A 7,100-nucleotide genomic window follows, 5' to 3' on the forward strand; every position below is an offset into this window, starting at 1 on the left:
CCCCCTTGGAGTCACCAGGAACAATGGCCACAAGCTGAGGGAGGATAGGTTTAAGTTAGATATTAGGAAGAACTACTTCACTGTAAGGGTGGCCAGAGGCTGGAATAGGCTTCCCAGAGAGGTGGTGCTCTCACCTTCCCTGGAGATCTTCAGGTGAGGGGTGCTCCTGCAGGCTTCCCAGGTTGTGCTGGCACATCCTGCTGGCTGCCACTGGTGCCAAGCTCTGAGGGGCCTGATCCTTCCTTTTACAGAGCACCCCTGGCCCCACTGCCCAGCACAAATGTCTGAGGCTGCACTGGGCATGGCCTGCTGAAGCTCAGCACCAGCAGCACCAGTTTACCTCCCTTCCCCCTCCCCTCTTCCCCTGCCCCCTTTCTGCCTGTGTCTGTGCTATAAGTGCTACCATGTCTCCCTCTGAGATGGTGGTGGTGGTGGTGGTGGTGGTGGTGGGGAGGGGGACTAGAGAGGGGAGCCACAAATACATCTGGGCTGCCAGGGAACAGAGACCTAACATGAATCGATAGAGGATTTAGTACAGAAGTTCAGTAGACTGGTCCAGCCTAAACTGGTTAAGTCTGATATCTTGTTGATCTAGATCTATCTTAGACCAAGATCCATTATTTTTAAACAAAACTATATGTGCCCCAAACTTCTCTGCTGTTATGGCTGTAGACTGGTTTTTGGCCATTTATACTGGTTTATGTCTATTGTCTACCAAGGCAATGGCTTGGTTGCAATAGACTGCTGGGGTAGGGGGAATATCCTACTGCTTAATCTTTCTTGTAGATAAAAGCATGCAACTGAGAATTTGGCCCTTGATAACCAGTGTCAGAAGCAAGCCTGTTTTTAAACTTGCAAAGAACTTCATCGTGCATGCCAACCTGAAGTAAGAAAGACTGTTATTTGCTGGCATATAATTCCCAATGGCTGTGGCTGGGTAGTCAGAATGCTAGGCATATGGTTTAAGCCAATGAGAAGGATTTCCTAATGAAAAGGTGTAATTAAACAAGAATTAACAAAGTTTGTTTCTCTGCATGTTAAAGTATTGTTTTTATGATCAATGCATTTTGCTTCTGCCACATGCAGTATTAATTTGTAAACACTAGGATTACTTATTCGGTCAAGGATCATCAATTCTCACATGACATAACAAAAGATCTAATCACGTTGAGCCAATGCTAATAAAACTGAGTAGATAAATCTCCCTGGGGAGCCTCAGGGTCCCTTACATAGGGCAAATGATTAAGGACCAGAGGTTTGATCCTGTTCCAGTTCAAGCCAGTGAGAGTTTTGTTACTGAGTGCACTGGAAGAAGGATCAGATCCCAGGCTGGTAGCCAGCATATGGGTATATGATAAGAAACCTGCTACCCACTTTTTCCAATTATTTGAAAAGGAGAAACAGAAGCAATAACAGATGCTTAAGTTCTAATAGATATCTTTAATTGGGCCAACTGCAAAGCTGGGAGAGAGATCAGGCAGGCTTTTAGTCACAAGGTGCTATTCCTCAGGTCTAAGAAAGAAGCAGACACAGGTTGAGCCTCATCTAATGCACTTCTTGGCCAGGTACAGATGTGACACTTTTACTGGTACAACTCTCTATACCCATAACAGAACAGAATTGCAGCACACACAAACTGGTTTAAAATTGGCAGAACCAGGTCTAAGATTTGCTGCCCTTCACCCCACCAAAGGGTGAATGTGTTTCTGTTCACTCCATCTAAACTGCACCCCTTACAGAAACCCCTGTAACTTAGATTGATTCCACCTCTGGCTTTTTTGTATATCTGCACCTGTTGTTTTTTGCATGTAAGCTCTTTGGGGCTTTTTGCTGTTGTGTTATACATAGTAAATTCAATGCTTTACTTACTAGGGCCCTAGTCAGGTATTACTGATATTATTGCTAAGGGATCTTGGAAGATATTAGAGCAGTGAGGCAATGTGCTGAGTAAAAACTTAATAAAATGTATATGGCTTAAAGTTAAAACAAATGTTTTAAACCCATCCTTATTTTATCCATCAAAATAAAGCATTTAAGAACAAGCAGTGAGAATTAAGCATGTGCTTAGGTGTGCTGCTGAACTGGGACCTGACTTCTTGCCTTCCATTCTTTCCAAGTGAGATCTTGGAGGATGTAGTAGCCCAGAACCACTGTAATATATACAGGAAGCAGTTTCTCATATAGCAGAGCTCTGCTGGGTATAGCTATGAGGTCCTGCAAATACTTCAAGTGGAACTGGGCCCTGCTATGCTTGTGACACATCAGTTATCCTCCGAGCTAACCATGGTTGGTTGTGGACCAATGAGGGTGTTCAGTGATTAGATCCAGCTGGGAGGGAGTCAAGCGAAATCTCTATTAGCCCTACCTATTAGCCCTTGGCTCAGAGAGTCCTTAAATGGAGGTCTGTGTAGTTACATACTTGGTTGGGGTGGGGAAAGTGCTGTGCCTTCAGGAAGTGTGGGACTACTACAGGAGGGGTAGATGAGTGTGGATAAGTCAGGGCGGCTTGACGGTGTGGGCTGGTTACAGCCAAACACTACTTAGAGATGTTTGTGGTGGCTCTTATTTATATGACATTAATTCTGATTCCTGTATGGAACCTGTATTGATAATGCTGTGATGCTTCCGATTAGAGTTCCCTTACCTGTTCCCCTTCATTGGGGGTAGAGGCACAGACCTGCTTAGTGGCACTGTTCTCCCAGCATGGAGTTTCTCTGGTGACAATTTTGGGCAGATTATGGACTACTGATGACACCTGTAACTCACTAGAGAATCTGGCTGTATGCATTACCATCTGGCTGTCAGAAAACAGCCAATAACAAGAAATATTTGTGGAAAGGATTTCAAAGCAAGCAGTTAAACCTGAAAGCTCATCCACAGACATTGACAACTGGTAGATAAAAGTGCCTGAAAAGCGTAATATGAAAACAAATCTTAGTACTTCTACAAACCCCTTGGCAACAGTATTATGTGCAAGTCAAAACTGATGTAGAACATGATCTGGGAGTTCAGCCAGCAGAGAATTACAGTAATCAATTCCAGCCATAACAAAAGTGTGAGGTCTCAAACTGGTTACACGCTGAGAGGGGAAAAAGCTGCTTTGGCCAAGCCACTAATGTCTTCCTTAAGGAATGTTAAAATCAACTGTCATACAAATGTTCTTGACATAGATGTATAATTATCTGACATCCATTACAACTTCAAGAATCAATCCATAAAATTGGTGGATATATTGATGAAATGGCTATTTAGATTTTGGCAATATGGAAGCTAGAGAATTAATATCTTTCATGTCATGTGGTCTATTTGAGTTTTCCTGAGGGAATGAGGTGTAATGTTACCAAAGACTTAATCATGAAAATTTAAAAGGTTGAATAACCCTTAGCCTCTCAGAGTGTGCAGGCAGGTAGCAGCTAGTCCAGGTCTCTGATTTTTCACACCCATTATTTCATCCGCGCATGCAAGCCAGCTTCACCAGTTGGTTTTCTGTCTCTTTGGAAGCAGGTACAACTGGGATTTCCTTCTGTCTTAGGGGGAATGCTGGAATGATACTGAATGGGGGTGGGACTTCCTTCCAGAGAAAGCCAGGGAATAGGTGCTTAAAATATCCCATCCTGTTTTCCCCTCCCTCCCTCCAGTTATTGGACAAAGAGCATATCTCTGCTTTTGTGTTGGATCTCTCTAGGAAATGACACTATGGACACATATGTGGCAGCTGAAAAGTGTGTCTGTGTGATAAAAGTGCTTGCTGAAGGCTCTGTGAAGATTAGACCAAGTGTTTTTCTGTATTTGTTTAGATATTAAACTATTAGTTGTTGCTAAAAGCTTAATGATAGTTTAAGATGTAATGAGGCCTTGTATAAAGTAAGGCCTAGTAAATTTAGCAAAGCCTAGAAGTAGTAAGGCCCTCTGGTGCAGTTAAAATTACCTTATCAAAGGAATGCAAGGCTTGTACTACCATTGATCAGTCTAAGAACAGTTGAAGAAAAAGTAATCTAAGTGATCGTATGTTAACAGTGTCTTTCAGAAGCTATAAATTAGCTGAAATATCTGGAAACCATTCAGAAGGAAGATACAGTTCTGTGAAAAGGATTAGTTAGCTGTTGCCTGGATCAGTAGGCCTGTGGACCTCAAGGAGCCCAAGAACTGCATTCCAGGGTCCTTCCCGGTACCCCTCAGACAGCATTGTTCGGGGACACTTGACCTCACTGAACTTTGTAAAAAGAGAGGCTTGCTGTGTATCAGGCATCAGAGGGACTGCCAATAAGTTGCTGACACGAATTGCTTTTGTCTATCATTGTTTGTCTTGTTACTACACGTAGTTGTGTTTTTGTTAAGTCAATAAATCTTTCTTACCTTTCTACCCCCGACCACATTCTCAATCTAAACCCTCTGCGGGCAGCTAGGACAACATACCTCACACACTTCAGCTCTGCATGTGCTGAGTACTAAATAAAGGCCCTATATGTCTTTTGGTGTGGGCTGAAGACACCTTCAGCATGTTTCTCAGTCTCAGACATGCAGCATGCACCACATGCGACCCCATCCTAATGGCAACTAAGGTACAGTCTTTTGACATTCACAAAGCAAAAGCAAGTGTTCCCCTGTGAATGCACACCTAGCACTCCCTAGCTACATCGGACATAGTGTAGACATACCAAGTATAGCTATGTTGCAATCACTGGAGCTTATGTAGACATGCATGAACTAGCTTTAAGGTAGCTCCAGTATTGCTAGCAACATGGTTTCAGTAGCAGAGGGTTTAGCATGGGCTAACTTGCTGAGCATTTAGGCAGCTTCTTTGGATGCTTTTTCTTTCAAAGTCCACACTGAATCCTTTGAATGTCCTCCTTTAGAAAAACATTGCAGTTCACAAAAGAAAAAGTTCATCTTCGAGCCTAGGAGATCAGCTCCAAAGGAATCCACAGATTTTTCAAATGCAGTTGAAAAGCTCATAATTGTGAATCTTTTTTTATTGGGACCTTACCTTTCTATTTTTGAATGAGTTACTGTGAGCAAAATATAACTGAAAAGCCAGATCCATTTTCCTTAGGATGATTTATTCTAAGCTCTTTCAAACTTCTGATTCAGAACACGCTTTCAATGTAGAGATACAGGGATCTTCCTCTAGAGAAGAAAGAACAGTTCATATATTTAAGGTACTATCTGATCTGCCATATAAAATATATCTCTGTTCTTGCTTTTAGCTGCCTTTATTATATTTTTCCTTTTATTTGCATTTCATTTTCACATTCTGAGGGTTACAGTAATACAATTCCCAAAGCAAGTCTGTGGCTATCACCTCTACCTGTCCCACTACACGACATATAGGAACCTACTTAAATCGCAGTTTTATGGATTTTGTGACAGTCACCAAATAGGGTGAGCTCTGTGAAATCTGTGTGGACCCCCCCCCCCCAAATAAAATAAAATAAAATGCTGGGTCCCCAGCACAGCATGAAAGCAGCTGCCTGCATGAAGACAGGCAGGCAAGATGGCTGCTGCCCCTGCCCTCCACTCCTGATTGGTTGAGAGGGCTACTTGTTTTATGGTCCCACCCCTTAGATGATCAGATGCATGGAAGGGCACCATGATAAGCCCATGAAAATGGTGGTTGGCAGAGGTGCTGAGTATGTGGGTGCCAGAGGGCCCTGGCTTCCCACAGGAAGAGGGCTGTCTTCTAAAAAGCATAAAACTTTCCACATCTCCATCACTCCTCCCCCCCCCCTGCAAAAATAAAAGTTGGCACCTACGGCAGCTGGCCCCATGAAATTGGATGGCTGCCTCCTTGAGCCGGGTAGACGTCTAATGATATGATCTTGACAGTCTTTTATTCTGTCTATTCCCATTGCTTGTAGAGAAGTGGCCTGTATTCTATATTATCCTGTTCATGATGTAGGCAGACTCTCCAGTTATTCTTCTAAATTGCTAACAATCTTGGAAGTGTGAAATGTGTTCAGTTCTTCCAAAAAACTTGTTCCCAGGGGCTATATCAGAGTTCCAGCTCATTCCATCTGTTACTGGCATTTTCCTGTTTCCTTGTGCATGAAAATTGATCTCTAGTATACTAATTGGTGGAGACAGGAGCTCCTGCATAGGTTTTAATTTATGTTAAGATAGGAAAAACATTTTCCATATGTTTGAAATGGCAGTTTCTCAAAAGAAGAGTAACCATTGGATTCAGCACTGAAGGCTGAAATTCTTAAGGGCAGCTAAGCAATTGGGATAGCTAATTTCTTTAATTTCAATGTGAACTAGGTTTGCAAATTTCTTTGGTGCCTTTGAAAATCTTTGCCTAAACCTGTATAGAGAAACTAGAGAGGTGATACAGAGAAACAAGAGGATCCAAAGGAAAGCAACAAAGTTGATAGAAGGATTGGAATGCAAGCTGCATGAAGAAAATTGAGCTAAGTAGATATGTTCAGCCTGGAGAAACAGATTAAAGTGGGACATAACAATTTTCTGGTATTGAAAAGGATGCCATAAAGAAGAGGAGAACAACTGCTCTTCCTTTATTACAGAGGACAGAATGTGAGGCAATGGACTTAAGGTGCAGCAAAGTGGATTTAGGACGTTTGTCCCTGAATTTGATCTGAGAACTGTAGATCCAAGGAACAAGTTGGCTAGGAAAGCTGTGGAATTTTCTTTGCTGGAGACTTTCAACAAGGCATCTGCTTGGGACAGTTTAGAATTTGATATTTTTTTTTATAATAGGATAGGTGATGTCCTGTAGTGTGGAAATAATCAGTCCTACCTGGATAGTACAGACCTCTTCTTTCTACTAATTAATAAATTGAGGAACTCCATGGTTGCCAGGAACAATTGTGGCTTTCTCCAAAACTCCTTTTCATTCCTTCTTTATTGCAGTCTGTGTCCCTTTCCCTTCTAAGCTCATATTTTTGCCCAGTTCTTCTAAACCTTTCTCTCTTTTCAGATTTTGTGGCCATGTCTACACAAGATGCTGATTACACAGTAGCTCATTACTACTGCACAATAGCATCACATGGCAGGAAGCATAAATTGATGCTACTGTACAGTAGTAATGACAGTAAACTAAGCCTGCTGGGCGGTGGGGGGACTACTGCCACTGCTGGCCCACT

Source organism: Crocodylus porosus, unplaced genomic scaffold (genome assembly GCF_001723895.1).
Source record: "Crocodylus porosus isolate Cpor-Errol unplaced genomic scaffold, CroPor_comp1, whole genome shotgun sequence".
NCBI classification, from domain to species: Eukaryota; Metazoa; Chordata; order Crocodylia; family Crocodylidae; genus Crocodylus; species Crocodylus porosus.